This window comes from Onychostoma macrolepis, chromosome 10, assembly GCF_012432095.1.
Source record: "Onychostoma macrolepis isolate SWU-2019 chromosome 10, ASM1243209v1, whole genome shotgun sequence".
Taxonomy (NCBI): Eukaryota; Metazoa; Chordata; class Actinopteri; order Cypriniformes; family Cyprinidae; genus Onychostoma; species Onychostoma macrolepis.
The window spans coordinates 25698724-25710754 of record NC_081164.1 but is presented as its reverse complement, the minus strand read 5'-3'; the positions used below and the strand labels follow the sequence as shown (position 1 = coordinate 25710754).

Below are 12031 nucleotides of genomic sequence, written 5' to 3'. Positions count from 1 at the left end.
TTTCATTGAAATGTGCATAATCTTTCCATTGATGTATGGTTTGTTGGACAATATTTGGCTGAGATGCAACTATTTGAAAATCTGGAATCTGAGGGTGCAAAAAAATCTAAATATTGAGAAAATCACCGTTAAAGTTGTTCAAATTAAGTTCTTAGCAATGCATATCACTAATCAAACAAGTTTTGACGGAACATGATCTTTACTTAATATCCTAATGATTTTTGGCATAAAATGGATAATTTTCACCCATACAGTGTATTGTTGGCTATTGCTACAAATATACCTGTGCTATTTATGACTGGTTATGTGCTCCAGGGTCACAAATGTTAAAACAGCTTGCCATAGTGTTTTTTACATTCACTGCACACTGCTAAACTCTGGTTTCTAAACAGAAGTGATTGGTGAGTTATTAGACCTGATGGTGTCACTAAAATAGGAGCACGTGGCGTTTGCACAAGTGTTTATGTCTTCATTAGGCATATTGTCGTGTAGCTTCTCCACCCACCGGCAGCCATTTATAAACAGGTCTGGGAAGTGATTCAGAGAGGCGCGTTCCTCCAGAGTCTCTGCATCTTCAGTGCGGCGGCGTTCAGAGGTGACGTCTGTCCTCAGGTAGAGTCCCCGTGGATAGGGTGGCCACATTAATGACCATCTGCTCAGAGAGACCCAGTCAACGGCTCTTTAATGAAGACGAATGTGAGGAAGGCCGGACCAGGAGGCGGTCAGCGGGGGTCTAATGACACACCTTCAGCTGCGAACCTGCCACCCGCTGTGACTGATGGGGAGAAACACTCCATGAACTCAAAGACTCCAGCAGACCTGCTCAGGAGCTCCTCGAGTGACCAGCGCTGAAAGACAAACACAGAAGCGTCAGTATAACCAAACCTCCTGCGTGCATGAACAATACTGACATTATAATGTGCATTATTACTTTAAATTAAATGAAAAAATATGAACCTTGAATACCAGTCAAAAGTTTAGAATGATTACGATTGTTTAATGCTTTTGAAAGAAGTCTCTTCTGCTCAGCTAGGCTGCGTTTAGTTGATTAAAAATACAGTAAAAATTGTGAAATATTATTACAGTTTAAAATATCTGTTTTCTATGTGAATATCTGTTAAACTGTAATTTATTTCTATGATGTGCAGCTGTATTTTCAGCATCATTACTCCAGTCTTCAGTGTCACATGATCTTCAGAAATCATAATAATATGCTGATTTGCTGCTCAACAAACATTTCTGATTATTATCAATGTTGAAAACAGTCGTGCTGCACAATATTTTTGTGGAATCCGTGATACTTTTATTTTTCAGGATTCACAGAAGAATAGAAAGTTCTAACATTGTAAATGTCTTTACTGTGACTTTGATTAATTTAATGCATCTTTGATAAATAAAAGTATTATTACAAAAATATGTTTTCAAACATCGATAATAATCAGAAATGTTTCTTGAGCAGCAAATCAGCATATTAGAATGATTTCTGAAGAATCATGTGACACTGAAGACTGGAGTAATGATGCTGAAAATACAGCTGCGCATCACAGAAATAAATTACAGTTTAACAGATATTCACATAGAAAACTGATATTTTAAACTGTAATAATATTTCACATTTTTACTCAAATAAATGCAGCCTTAATGAACACAAGAGACTTCTTTCAAAAACATTGAAATAATTAAGATTTATTTCAAGTGTATGCATAAAAATGTCTACAAAGACCTAAAGAAACTTTATAGTGTGATCATGTGATTTTTTTGTTCATATAGGGGTTATTCTGAATATATTAATCCCACTTTAATTTCAGAATCTGTTCAAAACTACTACTAGAACTAGTAAATGATCCAAAAACTAACTTCACTGCTGTTCACGTCTTAAAGTGACAGTACACCCAATAAAATCATGTAATCTCTTTAACATTACAAAACAGCACTTTGGTGGTACCACGTGTGTCATATGGTAAAAACAAGTTCTGTATAGTACTGTAGTATTATACAGCAGCAGCAGTGAGTCTTTAAGACTGTATCTGTTCATTACACACTGCACGTTTCTAACACAATATAGGTTATAATGCTAAATCAGAATAATTGAAACCGCTTTCACATTTATACTGAACAAACACACACAAGCAGTTCATCACATAAAGCAACAGCTGTTTAACGTCACCGACTCCTACAGTAAAGCGGTCAGTCGTTAACAGTGTTGCTCTCCATGTTTTTAATTAGGAAAACATGAGAGTTATAACCCTGGAGGAAGAGAGCAGCAGAGGACCTGAAAGAACACACACACATCTGCTCGCCTCAAAATTACATTTTATTGGGTTCATGAAAACCGTGCTGACATATTTTATTGGATTTTGAAGAACTATGTTGACACGGTGAATTTCACAGGATGTTTAATGCGAATCTCGGTGCTCACAAACGCAGTTTTCTGAGGGTCGATTCTCCGCCCGCGCCGCCACAATAAAAAGCAAACAAAACATAATCAAATCATACTTTGATCAATCGCTGTGCTCCTCCAAATCAAATAACCATAAATAACTCACAATAGCAGTTCCAGTTGTGTTCATGACACGTTTGTGGATGAAAATGTGCAGAATAAAGCCACATATCAAGATCTGTACTGTATGTGTCTGTTTATGACTATATACCGAAGGGTCTATCTTTCTCTTCACAAGAATATATAAATATCGTGTTAGTATTACACACATTATTAAATGACAGATCAAATATAGAGTAAAGTGTGACTGGATGAACATCCCTTTAGTTAAAAAGACTATTTTAGGGTGATATCACTGATAAAAAATAAACATTGTTTGAAATAAAACACACACTGACTTTTATACAATATACTGTATATATAATTTTTTTTTTTTTTTTTAAATTACGCTACTTACAACATTTTCCATTTTCATTTAAAATAAGTAAAATGAAAACTTAATAAAAACTTATTGATTTAGAATCTTAATTACTTATTGAAATAAAACAGAAACATTTTTTAGCTTGCTAATAAACATTAATTGAAATAAAATATAAAAAACTTCTATTTTTGTATTTTATTTCAGCTATTTACAACATTTTTAATTTTCATTTAAGCTACTAAAATAATTAAAACTAAAATTGAATTTAAAAGATATATATGTATTTATTTATTTTTATCAAAAGCCCATGTTTGAAGGCCATGTAAGAGCAATTTCATTACAGATGGCCAACCTCAACTTCTTACGAGCTAAAATCTTTCACTTCTTTCGCTCCGATTGATTCACACTCAAACTCGCAATAATTAAATATGTTAAACAACACAAATGTATCTAATCCCATTTTATTAACCGATGTCTTTGCTGCTGACCTTTGATCCCGTTCAACCATACTAATAAGCAAAAATGACTATTGAGCTTCATTGTTTTTTTTTTATTGCTGAAGAGTGTTGAACCTTCTTCTCCTGCGTTCTACTGTACAGACGTGAATTTACTTTTCCTTCAGCCTGAGGTTTATTCATTACACGTTTTGGTGAGAAAGGGCTTTTACATTTGCTATAAATAGAACTTCTTATATTAAAAATAATCAAGCCCTGCTCATATTTAAAACGTAACGCAAAAGTAACGTAACGCATTACTTTCCAGAAAAAGTAACATAATTAGTTACTTTTTTAGGAAGTAACGCGATATTGTAATGCATTACTTTTAAAAGTAACTTTCCCAACACTGCTGATAATACACTGCTTAAAACTATAATTGTTCAGAATGTGTAGTTTTACTAGTTTACTAGTTAACAATAAAAAAAAACTTAAATTGTAATTATTCAAAAATGTGTAAGTGTTCAATAATTCAATGTTGTATTTAAAAATACAGTTATATTTTAATATTATATTACGTTATATTATTTTACGAACAAATTTAAATTAACATATATAAAATATATTTTCTGCTGCAATTTGATGTAGTGACAATTTTGCGTCGTAATTACGGAATGATGTCATCGCGCAATGACATCACAACGTCATTTAGCAACAAATCGACCTTCCTTTAGAAAATTAGTTGGCAACACTGCTCTCATGCAAGTGCAGCTCCTATCTACATCAAAACTGTTCACTAAGCTTACGATTAAATTTCATATTTGAAATCAACAAAGAAATCTGACAACGACTGTGTCATAAATGTGTCAAAACTTTTTGCACTTTTGATGTTATTTCCAGCAAGAAATCAGCACTATAGTAATTAAATATTAGTTTAGTTATCACCAAAACTCATTCTATTTTGTTGTAGATCACCGTTTCGCTGGCTCAGAAGCCTGTCCGAAATCGGCCTTTGTGCAAAACGCTGCCTGCAAAGTCTTCGCCTGATAAAGCAGCGAGGCAGCTGCCTAGGCTTTCGGATGCAGCCTATACGAGTGACACGTCTCAGGTCTTCTATAGTCTTTGCTGAAGGCCGTCTCAATCGAAAGGATCCTTAGAAGGCAGCCTTCGATTCGCATCCTTCATTCAGCTGAACTTGAGGTATGCATGGGATGTATCCTCCGCTATCTTCAATCACCCACAATCCTTTGTACCCATTCCATTTCATGGAAATAAACTGACAAAAGTGAATCAGTACTGAGCTTGTCTGAATTTATTATAAAAAATGTAAGACAAAAATAATGTTTTCGGACAGGAAAGTATAGACGGTATTTTTTTGTTTTGGTGTAAATTACTCGCTAAACTGCCAATAATATAAGCCATGTAGACAGCTGTGATTCAGTGTATTGTAATATTAGAAAGCCAAATAATATAAAGATATGTAAAAAAAAAAAAAATAATAATAATTTTTTTGTTTGTTTTTTTATACAAAACTAAGTTTTATTAGTATTTAGTGAATCTTTTGATTTACAGTAGTCAAAACCTTTCATCAAAGTTGTTCTAAAACCTAAAACCAAAATGCGTTCTTGTCTTAGGACAACTTTGACAAACTTTTGAGGTAGTCCAAAATGCAGCGGCTAGAGTCCATACCAGGTCAAGAAAATATGATCATATTACCCCAATTTTACAGTCTCTGCACTGGCTCTCTATTAAGTTCCGTATCAGTTACAAAATATTATTACTTGCCTATAAGGCACTAAATGGTTTAGCTCCTGCGTACCTAACTAGTCTTCTACCACGCTACAATCCATCCCGCTCCCTAAGGTCGCAAAACTCTGGACTCTTGGTTCCTAGGATAGTAAAGTCCACTAAAGGAGGCAGAGCTTTTTCACATTTGGCTCCCAAACTCTGGAATAATCTTCCTGATAACGTCCGGGGTTCAGACACACTCTCTCTGTTTAAATCTAGATTAAAGACACATCTCTTTAGCCAAGCACTCACATAATGCATCTCATAACCTTGTACTGCAGTTATATCTGATCGAATGCGCATTATTATTCTTCAGCTTGGGTTGAACACATAATTTTTGCTTGGATGGAACAGCAGCTACGCTAATCATGTCTCTATGTGTTTCTCTGTTTTTGTTGATTGACATCCCGTGGTAACTAGGAATTACAGAAGCTTCAGTCTGGATCCAACCCTTAAATGATCTGAGACGACCAAACACCTGAGACGAGATGATGCCGACCCCTCAGACAACACACAGAACTACCAAATTTTGCCATAAGTTAAATATATTAAGTTTCTACAACATAGCATTCCAAAATAAAAGTTTTTGTTTACATAATATATGTGTGTGTGTACTGTATATATTTATTATGTATATATAAATACACACTCATACAGTATATATTTTGAAAATATATGCATACATTTACATATTTATATTTATATAATTTATATTATATATAAATATATGTAATATACAAATATAACATATTTTCTTAAATATATACATGCATGTGTGTGTATTGATATATAGGCTGCATAATAAATATACACAGTACACACACGTAAAGTATGTAAACAAAAACTTTTATTTTGGATGCGATTAATCACGATTAATCATTTGACAGCACTACTTATAATATTTTAAAGCCTTTAATATATTTTATATATTTTTTAACTCTACATTTACGCAGTAAAATTCACTTTAAAGATTCACTTTTCACATTCATGAAGACGGTAAATGTGCCAAAAAAGTGTCTCCTGGTGGAAAATAAAGACTTTTAAGATGAAAATGACATGAAACCAGTCATTTTAACAATAAATAAATAAATAAATAATCAGAAGTCAGAAAGAGCTTTATTGCCAAGTGTTTGCACATATAAGGAATTTTTTTTGGTGTCACAGGCTTCCAGTACACAGAGACAACAACACACAGATAATAAAAAATAAGATGTGAATTAAATACTCATATATATAATAAATAAACAAACAACAACAACAACAAAAATTGAAAAATAAATTGAAAAATAAAATAAATTGTATGTACAGGTGTGCTATAGATAAAACAATAAACAATAAAATAATTAGAATAATAATAATTATATATTCATTATAAAATGACAATTATTTTAGTACTTTTACTGTACTGAAGTATAGCAAGTGCAGGAAGTCACAAAGTCATTTGAAAAAATAATAATAAATTCCACACACCAACAGCCTAGAAGAGTTAATTGTTTAGGGCCATAACCTGCTCTCATATCCTCGAGTTTCTAGAAAGTCTGAGAGATTAAAGGTTCACGCTGGTCCGTTCAGTGCTCTTTATAACTCTCAGCATAACTGCCTCGGGCCGAAGCCCTGAGCGCTTCTGCAATTAAAACAGCATTTCTTCCTAATGAGACGCTGATGATTCAGCTGGAGTTTATCACTGCATGCGTCTCTACCGCTGGAGTACAGTAGAGCGCAGTGCAGGGAGAGACTTTAACGTCTTTTCATTTCCTCTGAAGTGTCTGTTCACCTCCAGCTATTGCCTGAGAGCGTCTGAGAACAACACCAGTTTGTGGGAGTGAAGCGCTCTGTCTCTCTCCTGATGAGCTGAGGTGAACACGGAGCTGGTGACATTCACACGCCGCGTGACATTATCCAGCAGAAATTAGCTCTCAGAGCCTTTCAAATGGGTGCCACGCTCTCCATTAATCACAGGAGAGCTTCTCAGAGTCTGGAGAAATGCTGCATTATATTCACGCAGGAACTGAGGAAACCTTTAGACCTTCATCTGCGACTTACTGAATAAGAGCTTTCATGAGCGCAGCTTCGAGCCACATGATCAACGTGACTGTTTTATACCAGTATATTATCCAGTGGTATATAAATAATAAACAGAGAGAGTATAACATAAGTACATTTTAGAAACAATCCTAGCTAAGAAGAAACATTCTTGCAATGTTCTCTCAAAGTGATGAACAAAGTAACATTAATAGAATGTTCATTCAAAGCCATCTGGTTGGTAACATAGCTCTCAAAACATTAACACAAAAACGTTATTTATACTTCATACATGTAATGTTTTATTTCTGAAACACTTTATTTGAAACATTTTTAAATGTTGTTTCAGAATGTTCAAAGAACATTCAAAAGTAACATTACCGTAATGTTTGCTTAACCAAAAAATTGACATTTTCAATGTTGAAGAACATTCAGAAATAACATTTGCATAACTTAATGGGAGCGCTGGAAAAATCTTTTCAGAACATATTTTTGCTAGCTGGGATATTGTCAATATTGAGTGCTTTTGCTCCAAAATAATTGTTTAGTTTTTAAGTGATTCAGTGTTTTTTTTTTTTTAACGAATCGAGTCAATGATTCAATGACTCATTCATAAAGACTTGATTCATTCCTGAATGAATCAAGTGTTTTGAATGAATGAATGACTGGATCGATCGATCAATCAATCAATCAGTCATTAAGACAGTGATATGTTGCCACCTACTGACAGTTTTAGTTTCATATTTGAAGTATAATTTAATTTCATATTTCTATATTCAATATATTTTGTATTTAAAACATAAATGTCTCTGTAAATGCATCTAAATGCATCTTCAAATTCAGATTCTGCAGTCCAACGATGGATTTTGTCTGATTTCATTTGATTGGTAACAGCCTTATATGTCTTATAATAATTCAAAATGCATTCATTGAATAAATGTAAATGTAAGGGGGACACAAACATTTAAAAGGTTCGAATATTTGCCTTTATAAAGGTAAATATTCCCCTGCAAATTGATTTTAATTTCACCTATGATTGGAAAAGGTCACTGCTTATAGGTTTGTGGTAATTTTTCAGTTGCTTTCTGGCGTTATAGAAATAGCCAGATAAATACATATAATGTAATAATGGCAGACTGATGAATCTACAGTGGATTTGGCATTAATCATAACGAGTTGAGACTACAGTTCTATAACAGTGAGCACTGCTGTTACAAACGTCTTCCTCACAGACTGACAAACAGATTTGATGGCCAGAATGAACTAATCATCACACTGCAGTTTCACCTACAGGACCTGTTTGAGACAGTCTGTGTCTGTTCTTCTACTGCCCTCTGCTGGAGAAACAAACGCCAACAACACACAAGAGCAAATGCATTTCCATCAAATACAACGCTTTCAAATGTCACTGCACATTTTAGGAATAGTTTCAAATAAAAAGGCTGATATATCATCAGAATCAGGCAATCTTTCCTTCTTTCTTTGTAGTAAAACACTAAACATTACTAAACAAATGCCATTAATAATAAAAAAAATAATACAAATTATATATATTACCTGTATATATATATATATATTTATTTTTTTATTTTTTTTGATAGACTGATATTGTCCAGGCACTGTACATATAAGAGCAGGCCAGTTATTTTAGTATTATTTACAGTATTTATTAATATTTTGAATTATCCTTCCTTATACTTTACTTCCATTAACAAAAAAATAGCTTTTATTTTTATATTTTCTGTTTTCGTTTAAATTTTAGTTTAGGTTTTTGTTACATTATTCTGTGATTTTGTCATTTTCATTTATTATTTGTTTTTTAATAAATTGCTATAATATTTCAGATTTGTTTTAGTAATTTCAGTACTTCAACCTTTTTTGTTTCAGTTAGATGCCATGACAACATAACCTTTCAAAACTTTTGTTGAAGTTTTAAATCTAATTTATATTTTAATTCAGCTTTATTTCAATTAACAAAATGTTTTTAGTAAACAGCAGATACCAGAATCATTTAGTATTTTGACTTAAATTTTGTAGTTTAAATTCATTTGCTTTTGTCTTTTTGTGAATTTTAGTTTTTCTTTTATTTTATTTTATAATCTATTCTATTGAAAATTCAATTTTTATTTCAGTACTAGTTTTTTAGTAATTTTAGAATGTCAACAAACTTATTTTATTTCATTTAGTTACCATGGGAAATGGCAACTATTCTTTTTTATTTTATTTTATTTTGTCTTGTATTTATTTTATTTACACTGTAGTTTTCAGTTTTTATTTCAATGAATGAAAAAAATGAGTTCTGAATACCGGGGCAACAATAGTTACAGTAAATCTTTTAGAATGTCATGTCTAATTCTTTAGTCCAGCAGCACCTAAAGCCTGTTTGCCATTGCAGCATCAGCAGCACTGCATTAGTGTGAACAGATTATTACAGAGCAAAACACAAACGGCCCTAATTTATAACACAATGAATGCAGTGAATCGATACAGCAGAAGCTCAGAGGCCTGACTCACTAAAAACAGATTCATCACAGTGACTGCCATGTCATTTCTGCCCTGCAATCTCCACTAGAGGCCGGCATTTAATTCCTGTTTGGTCACTCTGAACTCAGCACTAGATCACAGACTTTTATCAGCCATGCCTTTCTCCAGCACCTTCTCAAGTCTCCTGAAGAATAAACAACCTTGTTGCCATGACGACGAGCAGCAGAACTCACTGTACAAACACTCAAGTCTGAACTAAAACTCAGGTACAGTATCAGTGCAAATCTAGATCGAACCAGATATTAAAAACACTTACTGATCAACTACTGTTGGGAATACTGAAGGCTCTGGGTACCAGTGTATCATTTATGTATGCATGTATTTATTTAGTGCATGAACATCTATTTCATTTAGACGTGCTTTTTTATTACAATGTTCGAATTACTGAAGCATTTCATCAAATGCATGGACTGTCATGAGCAATTTCAAGCCAGCAGACTTACACAAGGTCACCTGTGAAATCCACCAATCAACACCTGTTAAAATCTCCCTTAAACCGATATCACCAAGCACTCGGAGCACAAACATCATTCATATTACACCATCAACATGCACATAATTACACCGCAGACAGTGAGCTTTCAAAGCGTTAAATAAAACAGAGATTATTCGAGTATGTTTTGCATAAAAAAGAAACTGTTTTTCTACTTCAAAATTTTACTTTCAGTTTGGTTTGGGTTTTTTTTTTGTTAAATTTAATGGCAATGAGTAAAAATTTATTCAGAGCAAATGTTTTCAGTGTTATGCACTATTATAGTATTTATAAAAGTTTGACTTAGCTGCTATTTTTTTATTATATTTTCTCTGTTCAAGTTTTAGTAATTGTTGTCATTTTTACTAACTTTTTTATATATTTGTATTTTATTGAAATTTTTTATTTAATTGAGTGTTACTCGCCGTTTCTTTGCAATTAATTGTGAAGTTTACTAGCAATAGTGAGTGAAAATTGTTTCAAAGAAATCCTACACCAATTCTCAGTGTTTATATACCACTAAATTATTTATTAATATTTTGACTTCTTATAAATTTTATGTCTTCTGTTTTTATGTTCTTTGCAATTATTATAATTACAGTTTTTTTTCAGCGGCTTACACACATTTTCAAAACATTACCTCTTTTTTTTTTTTTTTTTTTAAACTTTACACACAAATCCAAGAATTGCACAAACAAAATGCAAAATGCCTCACTTATCTCTTGTAAAATGAAGCACTGCATTCAAAATATCTCAAACATTTGCAAACTTTACCTTTGCCATAATATTAATTCCTGTTAGATTTTGGTGTGTTGCATAGAGAATTGTGTGTTGTGTTTTCTGAAATTGAAAACTGAGTCAAAGGCTGAGAACTGGTGGTTTTGCAGGTTTGGTGTGTGCTTCTGCTGTTTGAGTGACAGCTTTCAGAAACTGTGTGACAAGGAAAGATTTAGTGTGTAAAGCACTTACAAAAAACTGTAAGTCTTTGTAATTATTTCTGAGGGAAAATTGTTTCAAAGTAAATCCTGTAATGCATTGCATGAATATTAAACACCACAATGCACATACTTCTAAAAGTTATTAAACAAGTTACAGTAACGTCGGTTTAATTATTAATTATATTAATAAAACGTATGCGGATCCCGAAAGAATCCAAATATGGTGTTTACAAAGCGTGCCATGATGTAATGCTGCCAAACATTCACATGCTGGAGGTTTCGCGGGGCAAAAGGGCAAAATGAGGCTGATCTACCCGCCCCTGACAACCATCACAAACCCACACACAACAGCAGCAGCAGCTCACATTCACTCCGCGTGGAAGCAAACACGCTTTAAACACGACAAACTCCGCTCAAACTCACAACTCACAAAACACGACGCGGGAAATGGCTCGATCCCGATGACGTCACCGCGGCAGAAGTTCGTCTGAAGCGCTGTATTATTTTGATAAAAGTGACATGAGGACACTTTAACAGGTGAGCGACCTTAAACCGACGTGATTCATCAGAGTGACTGTCGCAAACATGCAACGAGATGAACTTTTCATTAGGCTTTGATTAATTGTATTGGTTTTATGGACCAACATGCTCATGAATGTGCGATTTCAAATGGTCATTTATGTTTATTTTACATTATTGATTTTATTATTTGTAATGAAGCTTAAAAATAACTTAGGCTAATAGTAAAAACTGAACAGCGACAAAGAACATCACGACAAAATCTTTAAATATACTGTATTTATCACATTGTTAGCATTAAAACTAACATTAAACTATTCATCTGAAAATATCTCATTTAAAAAAAAATTTTTTTTTATTGCATATGAACATATATAATAACAAGAGAAATACAACTTTGCATATAAATGCCATCAGTAGGCTACACAAGATTACAAGTAAAATAAAAATTAG

At 33.0% G+C, this 12031-nt stretch overlaps 1 protein-coding gene across 2 annotated transcripts in view; it reads left to right on the top strand.

Annotated features, from left to right (window-relative positions):
* Nucleotides 1-10889: 10889 nt before the first annotated feature.
* Nucleotides 10890-12031, top strand: part of glis3 (GLIS family zinc finger 3) — a 39172-nt gene continuing 38030 nt past the window's right edge. Inside the window, exon 1 of one of the 2 annotated variants that reach the window (XM_058790150.1) lies at nt 10890-11596. The gene's annotated coding sequence lies outside the window, so the exon portion shown is untranslated. The remainder of the gene's footprint in view (nt 11597-12031) is intronic. The other variant, XM_058790151.1, reaches the window with a different exon arrangement.